The 13,016-nt window shown below is 37.1% G+C and overlaps 1 long non-coding RNA gene across 1 annotated transcript; it reads right to left on the bottom strand.

The window, feature by feature from the left end:
* Positions 1-485: 485 nt before the first annotated feature.
* LOC129720350 (uncharacterized) lies at positions 486-5,260 on the bottom strand. The gene is made up of 5 exons (XR_008727254.1): positions 2,290-5,260; positions 1,840-2,219; positions 1,610-1,726; positions 824-1,426; positions 486-768 (listed from the first exon to the last, which is right to left on the bottom strand). It is a non-coding gene; the product is annotated as an uncharacterized LOC129720350 (long non-coding RNA).
* Between the last annotated feature and the right edge of the window lie 7,756 nt (positions 5,261-13,016).

Genomic DNA, 13,016 nt, shown 5'->3' with positions numbered 1-13,016 from the left:
CGACATGGAGCTTGTTCGGCCTAACCTTCAAAATTTCGGTCACGGCCTAGTAGTGTGACGTCAGGTCTTTCGAAATTTGAAAAATGTTCAGGGATTACGATTTGGGTCATGCTTTGGGCCCAAAGTAGACAACAACTGCAGCCGATCTGTCAGGATAAAGCCGTGCACGAGTGGAGTTTAAAGCGGGAGCAGGAGAGGAGTCAGCAGAGGGGACTGGCACGAGAGGGTTTAGCGACATAGCATCGGGAGGGAGGAGATCTACATCCATCGCGCTCAAATTGGCGCACTATTACAAAGAACAAAACACACGTACTTCTTTTCTTTTCCTTCCTTGTGTTGAAGCAAACTCTCCGGTAACTCGTCTATTTCAAAGCACAGCACTTGATGCTGCAGTGGGCAGAGCAGCAGCACAGGAAACCAAAGGCCTTGAGCACAGGTAATGTTCAGAACAAACAATGAAAGATGCATCGTGCAAACTATGCCAGTTATATAATATTTTACCCGGGTTCCTCTGAAAAAAAAACGCGGACTCGAAAAATGACGTCTATTCGCAACGCACACGCCTACTTCGATGATGATGATTTTTCTATTCTCGCTTATTTTCCGTCGGTCTAGTTCCGCCACTGTTGTTGTGCCAGTCACCGACGCCCGGGGAGGTGACTTGATACAGTATCCTAACTTGCGACCCGCGGAGAACCGGCGCCATGTCCAACAGTTCGACTTAATTTTAGTTCATTAGTCAGCAAGAAAACAAATTAACGGCACATTCTAAAATTCATTTGGTTCAACAATAATTGACATAAAAAATATCCATCGGCATTACTGTAGCTGATGTCATTATAAACGCTTTGTAGTGGCTTGATATCATGCTGTTTGCTTAAACTATCTAAATGATGGTTGAACGTTGAAACTTATCAGTCACTTTTTTATTCATCATTAATTGTTTCTCATATGCTCGCTTAATCTTTCCCATATGTTTGTTTTCTACTTTCAAAAGTTTTTCCAATCTCATATTCTCTTTCTTTTGTTCTTTTTGAAGATGTAACTCCAAACGCTTCTTCGAAGTTGAAACTAGAGGACTCTTTTGTCATTTGATTTTTTATTTTTTTTCTTGAGCGTGTCAGGTTCAGTAAGAAACCGCGATATACCTTTTTCTGTGAGATATTTCTAGTGATCTCTGTTGAATATAAAGTCTGTTCATTCCCAGAAAATGAAACTGATGTGGTAAGCTCAGATTCTGCATGGGCTGAATCCTTTTCAGCGGCACAATGATCGGAATATTCATGATTTTGAGTATCGACTGTGATGAGCATTTCTCCAAAATCAATGTTGATGAAATTCAGTTTCACTCGTTTCTGTAACTGGTTCAATTTTTATTGAGTTCACTTCCACAGTAACCGTAGGATCAGTAATATTAAAGGACACACTGAAAAAAGGGGAGAAACGGTAAAATATTTCAAAGATACTTCATACTTAATTATCAGTATTAGTTTCTATATTTTCAACAACCAGATTTGATTGAGCTTCAACCACAATTGATGGTGGTACACTGATAATAAATTTGTATAAACTAATTGACAAATGAGTACTTTTCGTGGAATGTACTTACAATTTAGGAGCACCGCTCACTTTCAAAAGGTTCAGGTGTGATGAATTATCAGATGTCACTGAGAGTTGTATTACAGAATCATCGAAAAACATGGTTTCTGCAGTGTTTGAAAACTTCCTGCAAAAACAATCAAATAGAAATTAATAAGATTAGCGTAATTATCTTAATGCGACTGCCGGTATAACCTCAAATATAAACTAAAATGAACCCGTATAAGGACTAAAATTTACCTCTCTTCAGTCTCAAAAGTTTTCTCCTCGTTAAACATGATAATATTTACATCGTCCCCACTATTTCTCAAGATATCAATATGGCTACCAGCATTAGAGGATTCCACAGTAAATTCTTACAAATCAAAGTTCCGATCATCCCACTCTTAAAATGTCTATTTATACAGTTTACATAAAATGCTTTCCGACTCTATCGGAAATGATTTTAAAACCTGAATCTCTCGATATAAAATTGCTTTCTCAGGACGATCAGCTGCATCGATTCAATTAGAAGCTGGCGTGGAATAACCACATCCTTTTCTCGCCGTGCAGGTAAATGGGCAGGCAAAGTAATTGAAACAGCGGTAATTGCTTTCTTTATATTATTACCGAATTGTGACCTGGAATTAATGCAAAATATAGTAATGATTAGAATGTAACATACCCGCGCGGATAGAATAATATTATTACCTGGATTGTCCAGTTGCCACAGGCGAACTTGAGCAAATAATGCAGTTTTGCTTTAAGAGAGCAAAATATAGTATCGTCTGCTGGCTGCATAATGTGTGTGCTGCTTGCGTTCAAACACACCAGGATTATTCCGAGCTTCGCCCATTCTTCTGCTGTTTCGAACGGAGTATGACTCCGGTGTCCGTCAACAATATAAATATTGGCAGTTGAATTTTTTTTTTCAGTAAGTATGGATATGATATGTTCCTGATATAGGCCAAAAATGTATCTTCTGTCATCCATCCGGTTTCTGATTTACACAAACTCCATTCGGGAGGGCAACTTTGGACTACAGCATTAGGTAATCAATGATACGGTAGAATGACACAAGGAGGCACCGCTACGCCAGCTACACCGTAGCTATTCAGAACAGTAATATTTTTTCGAGCCTGTGCTAATCAAATAGGCATTTTTAGACTTTTTGGGAATGATCCCTGTTTTTGTATCCGGATCAAGACAAAAACCTATTTCATCCCCATTAAAAACATGGCGAGCATCGTTAAATATTCCAGCCCATCTTCTTCGAGAAGGTCATGAACTGATCGAAATAATTTTTTTTTATCCGTAACCATTGCTGCCGGAATCTCCCAGCTGGTCTCAAGGTACGATGCTGGAGTCGGCTGCGAAGTCTGTGTAAAGTAAAACAATCGAATTCCGATACGAAATGTAGCACCAGGGAAAAAAACCTAAATTAATCCACCTAGCGGTCAGACTCAGCCTTTCTCATTCAAACTTATTATTTGTAAAAATAGATTTACATTAATGCTGAAATCCAATAAAAGTATATTCACTCTTTGGGTTCCAAAATATTGATGTTGTAATTGAAGTATGAAATATGAAATTTGACGCAATGTTAGTCCTTAAAAAACAGCGAAATAAATGAAATGACTCTTAATTTCGAACAATTTAATCACGAGCGATAACGGGAACGTTCAAATACTACGATGCCACATTTAAATCATGTTGAGGCCATATATATTGATCAAAGCAGGTATAGTTTTGAATAGTCTTTGAATTTATTCTCTTTCCAAAACTTTTGAACCACATATCAAATTGTTATGAAGTTTGTTATTTGTAAGTTTGAGAGATGACTCGTTTGTATGACACTACTTATGTTCAACCAAGTCTTGATAATAGACTTTCGTTGTTTTGACAATTTAATGAATAATGGTTGCTTAAGTTCGATTATAATCAAATGAAAAGGGAACGTATAGGGCAGCCAAACTTTGAAACCACGTGTTCAATCATATTTCATCAGTTAACCCTTAACTAGCCTGTTCATCTGATATCAATATTGTTCAAATCGGTTGTGTAGTTTCTAAGATAATGAAGTTTCGTGATTTTCACATTTCGATACATTACAGACGAAGTTACAGTCCGATTACAGCAAAATTCAATAAGGTGTTATGAGGCAGCTAAACCTTTCATTTGACACTAATTTTGTGGAAATCGCTTCAACCATCTCTGAAAAAAGTGAGTGAGTTTATGTAGTCTTCGGAATATGTTTCTTTTTATAGCTGAATTTCACATTTTTAAACATAACAGGCGAAGTAATAATCCGTTTGTAAGAAAAATCAATAGGGTCTTATGGGGCAACAAGAACTTCCATATGACACTGATTTTATGAAAATCGGTCCAGCCATCTCTGAGAAACATGAGTGAGATTAAATAGTCTCCAGAACACGTTTCTTTCCATTACTTCTGAGCCACAAGTTCAATCTTCATAAAATTCAAAAGTTAAGGGTTAGGGGTAATAGGGTGTTATGAGTCCACTAGACCTTTCATTTTCAACTAATTTCGTGAAAACCGGTCTAGCCATTTCTGAGAAAATTAAGTGAGTTTAAGCAGTTTTCGATATATGCTTTGCTTTTATAACGTGATTTGACATTTTTATAAATAACGGACAAAGTTACAAACCGATCACAATGAAATTCAATAGCAACCTATATGACAACTAGGTCTTTCAATTGAGGCTAGTTTTGTGAAAATCGGTCCAGCCATCTCTGAGAAAAATGAGTGAGTTTAAAAAGCCTCTGGAAAACATTTCTTTACATAACTTTTGAACCATATGTTTAATCTTTATGAAATTTATAAGTTAAGAGTTTTGAAGATAGCCCGTTCATTTGACATCAGTTTTGTTGTGTAGTTTCTGAGATATTGATGTTTCGTGATTTTTACATTTTGATACATAACCTCTAAACCAAAAATCCGATTACAATGAAATTCAATAGCATCCTATGGGGTAACTACACCTTTGCAATTAATTTCACGGAAATCGGTCTAGCCATCTCTGAGAAAAGTGAGTCAGAATAAAAAGTTGCACATACACACACACACACACACACACACACGCACACACATACACACATACATACATACAGACAGAAAATGCTCATCTCGTCGAACTAAGTCGAGTGATATACGACCTTCCGCCCTCTGGAGCACTTTCATATATTTAGTTTTTGCAGTAATTGCTATACCTTTCTAGGAGAAAGGCAAAACCGTAGCGATATTTCCGGATTGAATTTCAAAAGTCCTTGGCATCATTTGTAACTTAAAAACAAAAACACAAGTCAACGCCCAACTGCAGTAGGAAACGAAAATTATTTTGCCTTTATATTGCAATTAACTTTACGTGAATTGTCCTTTAGGAAATTGCAGACTGTCAGAACTAAACGCTCTTTAGTTATTAGAGATCTTTTCCGTGTCATTCGCATTTTTCCCGACCACTTGCCGCTGCAACGAAACGTCACGGTAGAACGTTTGCAAGCTGTTCTAACACCACTTTTGATCACAAGGAGACATCATTTAATATCTGCTTAACTGTATTTGTTACTGATGGACGAATTTTCTCATTCTACCGGTTATTTAACGCGAGAAACAAGCAACAAGTAAAGCGTACGACATGCGCATGAAAAAAGTCTTCGTTTATGTTCACTTGCTGAGTAGCTGTCACCTCATATACAGTGCCTCCACAGTCAGCTACAATTATGGGTCACTTTTACGCAAATACGTTTGTTCTTACGAAACAGAACAATTTTCATTAGCAGTGGTATTTTTTGTAACTCACTTGAAACCTCATTTATACGATTAAAATGTTTTTATGTTGAAAATGTCCCTAAAAATTATAACTCTGCTCGGTGTAATAAGTGAAGTGACCCATAATTGGAGTAATGTTACATTTTGCGGTGCACAATTGTGGGTCAGTCCATATTTTGGCTATTTTTATTACTTCTACGTTACCCCATAGGATGCATCAAGACTGAATAAAATAACTTATTATCGAGCTTTTACAACAATAAATTAACTTGCGTAATGTATTCAGACGATATTATAGACTAAATGATGTTGAATGCCAAAAGTGACCCATAATTGTGCCTTTGCTATTTAAGTGATATTTTTCTTCCCAACCGATTTACACGCATCAACTGCAGTGAAACTAATTGTTGATCGAAAACACACATCAGAACACAGAGATAGATAGTAAAACATTCGTAGTTGATAATATTTGCGGTTTTATATCTATTTTTGAACATTCAGACAACACGTTGACTGACCCATGATTGTAGAGGGACTGTACTAGGAGTTTTCAAGTTGGAAACGTGTATATTTACACTATTTACTGCACCATGCTATTTTCGATCATATTTGCGTTTTCATAGAAGTATAAGCTCCATAAAAAATATTACAATCATTTCCAATGTATAAATGGTAATGGTCGATATGTAGCGATAAAATTAGCGATGTTTACATTGATTTTGAAATGTTGCTCATGTTGCATATAATTTGAGGTTATTTGTTAAAATAAAGTTTACTTGAAAGGATTGGGTATACAAGTTTCCGTAAAACTTTAACGGTAGTTCCGGATCCTCCGAAGGATCACCTGGTGACCACCTTGAACCATATTCCAAACTGAAGAACAGTTTTCTTATAGTTAACCACCCTGAAATTATTCAGAAAATCCAAATTAATCCACCTAGCGGTGAGACCCAGCCTTTCTCATTCGAAATTATTATTTGTTCAAATAGAATTACACAACACTCCCATTTAAAAAAATACACCATGAAAATTTCTGCTGGATCTATTTTTCACTTTAAATAACGAATTTCTGGTAGCCAACAGCACAATTATAACGAACATTCAAAACCTAACATTCACACACATATGAGCATACATTAACACTGACACATGCAAATACCATGAAGTGAATATATTTCAAATCCATCACGCGAAAAATCCACTGCCGACTTATTCTATTGCTCACCCCTAACTACACACACTGCTGTGCAGGCGTTGTTTATGCGACTGAAAGGAATGTCTCATCACACACAGGAGAATCAGCTGACGCTGATAACTCTTGTAGACCTGTGTGATCGAGACCAAAGCCAGTCTGAGTCATGCCTGCGAGTGCGACACAACAACGGAAGGTGCTCCGTAGGGCTAAATTTTTTCGAATTAATTTCTATCTTTAACAACGGCTTTTACCCGTTAACATTCAAATTCATTAAAGGCAGACAGTGTGTGCAGACAGGGAAGCAAAAAATAAGCGAACTGAAAATATGATACAGATTAAAAAATAAGCGAACTGAAAATATGATACAACAGAAAATAAGCGAACTGAAAATAAGATACAGATTTGGAAAAATATACCGCATCCAGACGGGACTTGAATCCGCAGTCTCCCTGACTAATTCACTGGTTGCCGGAATACATCCTAAAATGGCCAAATTTTGCCTAATCTGGGTACAGTAAAACATCAAATTTGAAAAATGTTGAGGCCACATATTTTGATCTAGTATTTAGTATTTAGTATTTATTTATTTCGTCAAGCAAATGTAGACTACAGTTATAATAATACAATGTTTTCTTATATTCTATACATTATTTCCAGTAGTTAGTCGTTTTTTTATTTGATTTCTGCCCATGGTGATGTCGATATTTTCGCAGTGCTGATTACAGTTACGCATCTTGCGATTTACTGGGCCATTTTTTGAGTAGTTAGTTCTGTGAGAGTTTTCCGAACATATTTTACGATTTCTTAATTGACGACTGGGTGCATAAAAATTTAGTTGTGATAATAATCTAGTAGGTTGCACGCGTTGAGAAATAATGTCATTGATAAAATAAAGCATTGAAAGTTCGCGGCGTTCTTTAAGTACTTGTATGTCTATAAGCATGCAGCGTGCTTCATTTGATGGTAAGGGAAATGCTGTCCAATTTAGCTTACGAAGCGCGTACAAAAGAATTTTTTTTGGACAGACTCAATGCGTTCTTCATGTGAGACAGTATATGGATTCCATACAATGCTACAATATTCCAGAATTGGTCGGACGCATGTAATATACAATAGTTTGATTGTATATGGGTCTTGAAAACTGTAACCCAAGCGTTTTATAAAGCCCAGCATACTATTTGCTTTGTTAATTATTGTGTTATAATGTTCTATAAATGTAAGTTTGGAGTCTAAGACTACGCCTAGGTCCCTTACGATTTTGCATTTTTCTACTTGTTGGTTTCCTAAGAAAATGTTTGTAGGTGGTGTTACTGTTTTTCTGCTGAAGGCTATTGAATTACATTTTTTAATGTTGAGTTGTAATAGACTTTTGTTTCACCAAGTGTAGAATACATCAATTTCATGCTGGAATATTTAGAAGTCTTCTGCATTGGTTATTTCTATGAAGAGCTTCATGTCGTCAGCATATACAAGCACATGTATTGACTTAAGAAGAAAGGAAATGTCATTTACGTATAATATAAAAAGAAGAGGGCCCAGGAGAGAACCCTGAGGAACCCCAGAAGTTACTTCTATTGGGTTTGAGAAGGAATTTTGAAAGCGGACTATTTGTGTTCGATTTGATAAGTATGACTGCAGCCATTCCAAAAATTTTGTTTCAGTTCCGTATTTTTCGAGCTTGAAGAGCAATAAAGGTATGTCGATTCTGTCAAATGCCTTGCTTAAGTCCGTATGAAGAGCTTCTACGTGGTTGCCGTTGTCCATTACAGTCAAAGCGAAAGTTATGAATTCCAAAAGATTTGTGGTAGTTGATCGGCCTTTGTAAAAGCCGTGCTGTTGAGTTGTAATTTGGTATTTTACTTGCTGAAGGATTTTTTCATTAATTATTGATTCAAATAATTTTGGAATGCATGAAATAATGGCAATTCCACGATTATTACGAATGTCAGATTTAGCGCCAGATTTGAAAATTGGCACTAAATATGAAGTTTTCCAGAGTTCTGGGAAAATTCCATTCTTCAGGGACATATTAAAGAGGTATTGTAATGGTGTAGATAGTTCTTCTGCCCAGTTTTTGAGAAAAATTGGAGCTATTCTGTCAGGTCCAGGACCTTTCGTAGCTTCTAAATTTTTAAGTGCGTTCTGAATTTCGAATTCAGATATCTGATTGACAGATAAAGAATTCGAAAATTCGGGAAAATACGAGAAGTATTCGCGGTCGCGATCTGTTTCTTCATATATGTATATTTCTTGAAAAAAAGTGGCAAAAAGACTACATATGCCATTGCTATGTTTGTCCTACATTACTGTCAAGATGCATTCGTGATGGAAAGTTGTTACTTTTTAGTTTGGTTTTTACGTAATTGAAGAAGTTCTTAGGGCAAGACTTGATTTGATGTTCGATTTTACGATTATGTTCTTCATGTGCAATTTCAATGGCTGCGTCAAGTTGACAGCAAATTTCTTGGCTTTCTTTTTTTCAGTGGTACATTTTCTGATATAATTTGATAAATTATTTCATAAAAATTTGGTACTTCTTCGTTGACATTTCCTTCTTTACAAATTATACTACGCCAATTTACTATGCGAAGTCTACGTTTGACTTGTTCGAAGTCAGTTTTGTGGTATTCCGGTACATCCTCGTACTCGCAGTCGCTAGGGTACGAAGTGTTATTCATTACTATTGAATATTCAATTGCTGTGTGGAATGCTTCATTTTTCCAGATGGGAGTGAATGATGCATCTACACAGAAGTCTTCAGTGCAGTTTGTGAATAATAGGTCTAAAGAAGCATTTTGTTTGTTTTTGACATGATTGATTCGATATAGACCTAGTTCTGAGGATTTGCCAAAAAGATACTGCAGTGTTTCGTTTTCGCCTACGACTGGGAGTAAGATAGATTCATTTTCAATGTCTACAATAAAGTCTGCATTACGTTGGTTGAAGTCGCCATAGACATGCAGTTTTACTTCTGGTTTCATGTTAGACATAATAGATTCTAGAGTTTTGAAAAATAATTCATACGAATGTTTATGAGCATGTTCCGGTGGAAAGTACACGGAACAGAAGATATGTTCTTCACCAGCAATAAATGCTTTGGCCCATACGTGTTCAAATTCTTTATATTTGTCGGATATTATTTCTTCAGAAGTAAAGTCTACATCAATGGCAATGAGAACTCCGCCGCCTGACTTTTTTTGACTGGTAGACAAATTCCGATCGTGCCGGTATACATTATAATTATTTCCAAATACTTCTTCGCTTCTTACGCTTTTGTCCCAACTACTTTCAGTTCCTAAAATTATTTTAAAAGATGACGACAATAGATTTTGTTGAATTTCTTTAATTTTGCTTGGGCTTTTCATGCGATTGAAATTCTGACAGTAGATAAGAATTTCAGTCGCATTCTGTCGAAGAAGCGAAGAAGTGTTAGTCAAGTTGTTACTTATGTTAAAATTTAATTTTTCTGCCTCAGAAGAGGGCGTCCTTACTTGCGAAAAGATCGTTGCTATAGTTTTAAACAGTCTCCGTGCTACGTTTCTTCCCATGATTTTTAAACCACATGTTTAAACATTATGAAGTTCATTGGCTTAGGGTTTTAGAGACAAGTTTATTGGTCATTTGAATCCTACTATGTTCAGATTGGTTGTGTAGTTTCTGTGGTAATTAAATTTCGTGATTTTTACAATTTGATAAATAACGGACAAAGTTAAAGTCCGATAACAGTGTAATTAAAAAGGATTTTATGCGCAACTAGATCATTTATTTGAGACTAGTTTAGTGAAAATCGGTACAACTATTTTGAGAAAATTCAGTGAGCTTAAGCAGTCTTTGGAATATGTTTCTTCTCGTGATTTCCTTTTTTTATGCATATCTTTTATAAATAATTGAAAAAATTGATTCAGCTAATTCTAAGAAAAGTGAGTGAGTTTCAAAGCCTCCGGAACACGTTTCTTTTAAAAACTTTTGAGCCACATGTTCAATCATTAGTTAAGGATTTTCAAGACAGCCCGTTCATTTGGCACCAGTTTTGTTCAAATCGGTTGTGTAGTTTCTGAGATATTGAAGTTTCATGATATTCACACTTTGAAACATGGTGCCTAAGCTAAAAATCCGATTACAGTGAAATTCAACAGGGTGTTATAAGGCCACTAGACCTTTCATTTGAAACTGATTTCGTGAAAATCGGTCTAACCATCTCTAAGAAAAGTGAGTGAAATTAAGCAGGCTTTGGTATAAGCTTTGCTTTTATTACGTTATTTCATATTTTTTAGCAATAACGGACAAAGTTACCAACCGATTACAATGAAATTAGATAGCAACCTATGGGACAACTAGACCTTTCGTTCGAGAATAATTTTTTGAAAATCGGTCCAGCCATCTCTGAGAAAAATGAGTGAGTTTAAAAAGCCTCTGGAAAACATTTCTTTACATAACTTTTGAATCATATGTTTAATCATTATGAAATTTATAAGTTAAGAGTTCTGGAGATAGCCCGTTCATTTGACACCAGTTTTGTTAAAATCGGTTGTGTAGTTTCTGAGATATTTATTTTTCGTGATTTTTACATTTTGATACATTACCTCTAAACCAATAATCCGATAACAATGAAATTCAATAGCAACCTATGGGGCAACTAGGCCTATCATTTGCAATCAATTTCATGGAAATCGGTGCAGCCATCTCTGAGAAAAGTGAGTGAAAATAAAAAAGTTGCACATACACACACACGCACACACACGCACACACACACGCACACACACATACATACAGAAAATGCTCAGCTCGTCGAACTGAGTCGAATGATATACGACATGCGGCCCTTCGGAGCACTTTCATACCTTTAGTTTTTGCAGTGATTGCTATACCTTTCTAGGAGAAAGGCAAAAAATGGGAGTTCCAGAGCCGATTTCAAAAATTTACTTTTTTGCGGTATTTATGGATCGGGAAGGCCACGATCCGATAGCATTCTTGAAAACACGAGGGTGTTCTCTTCTGAATTGGCCCCAGGTAATAAAAAATAGATAAAATCTCTTCTATTACAAAATACTCAAATATACACTCAGCGCCACATCATCACGGTGGAACACTTAGAACATCAAACCTGTTAATAATTATTTTAATATTTTCTTTTGCACTGAAAACGTATCATATAGTGATAATAAAAACTAATGAATGGATTTGGATGATTTTTTGCATGACATATGATACATGGCATTTCTTATAATCAAATTTAAATTCAGTCATTGTCGGCTCAATAAGTATCCCAATACTTGAATTTAAGCACGAAACCGGAAGTATCCGAAATCCTTTCCTATTGTCGTTACTAGACACAGCAGTAGACAGCAGGGTTGAGAGCCTGGGAGGTTCGTTACACTCTGCAGGGGTGTGACAATCCCCCCCCCCCCCCCCGGTACACCACTGTCCTTAAGTGGTTTACCAACATCGGAACCGACATCTAGCACTGCCACCTTGATCGCCGGTCTCTCCAATAATCCATGTTCCGTCTGCACGGTTACCCGTCGTACCTGTCAATCGCCGGAATGTACTCGTCTGTCGGTTCGTTGATAACCTTGTTAATCGTTTGCACTAATCATTCGCAACAGCCTCCGAAATGGGGAGCGTCCGGTGATTTCAATGTCTTCATTGTATTCGGCCCATTGAAAGTAACCATTAGTTTACCCTCATCGACATTCTTCAAAGCTTCTCGGAGCTCAAGTGACGATCCTCTTCTTGTGATAAAGTTGTGCAAAGCAAGGATACATGAATCCGTTGAAAGCGAGTGTGCTAGCTCTATGTGAACCCCTCTCGTCGTCATGCAGGTTAGCAGAACACCCAAACGTTCCTCAACTCGTCTGCCAACGCCACCGTCATCGGCCCAAAATAATTTATTCCGGTATACGAAAAGGGTCTTTGAAATGCCGTGAGACGCGTGGGTGGAAGATTTCCCATGGTGGGCGTCTGCGGTTGAGCTCGACGTATCTTACGGTGTTGGCAGTTTATACGGACACGGTTGTATTCTGATCAAAGTCGTGGAACACAATACTTCAGTTTCAACTCGTCCAGTACTGTTTGCTGGTTTCGGTGTTGCTGTATTCTAAAATCCATTCGTTGTTTTGCTTTCGTCTCGATTAGACGCAAATTGTTCATCTCCGTTTGAGTTCGCAAAATAACAATACACGAGTTATCGTACGGGTGTTTTTTTTGTCGATTAGTTCTTGTGCTGCGCGATAACAATAGCCGGCAGTTTATCGGCAGAAACATCTTCTGCACACTGGTGGGGGCAGGCTACCCCGCCAGTGATCTGATACGGAGCTAATATACCAGCAAGAATAATTCTCCCGCACCGCTGTTGCCCCGCTAGCAGCACGGACCACCATACGATCGAGCGAGTGGAAGTCAACTACAAGTGGCATCTACAAGGTCGCGTGTAGGATACGGCCACTGTGTCACG

Source organism: Wyeomyia smithii, chromosome 2 (genome assembly GCF_029784165.1).
Source record: "Wyeomyia smithii strain HCP4-BCI-WySm-NY-G18 chromosome 2, ASM2978416v1, whole genome shotgun sequence".
Lineage (NCBI taxonomy): Eukaryota > Metazoa > Arthropoda > Insecta > Diptera > Culicidae > Wyeomyia > Wyeomyia smithii.
This window is presented reverse-complemented; position numbering and strand designations above follow the sequence as displayed.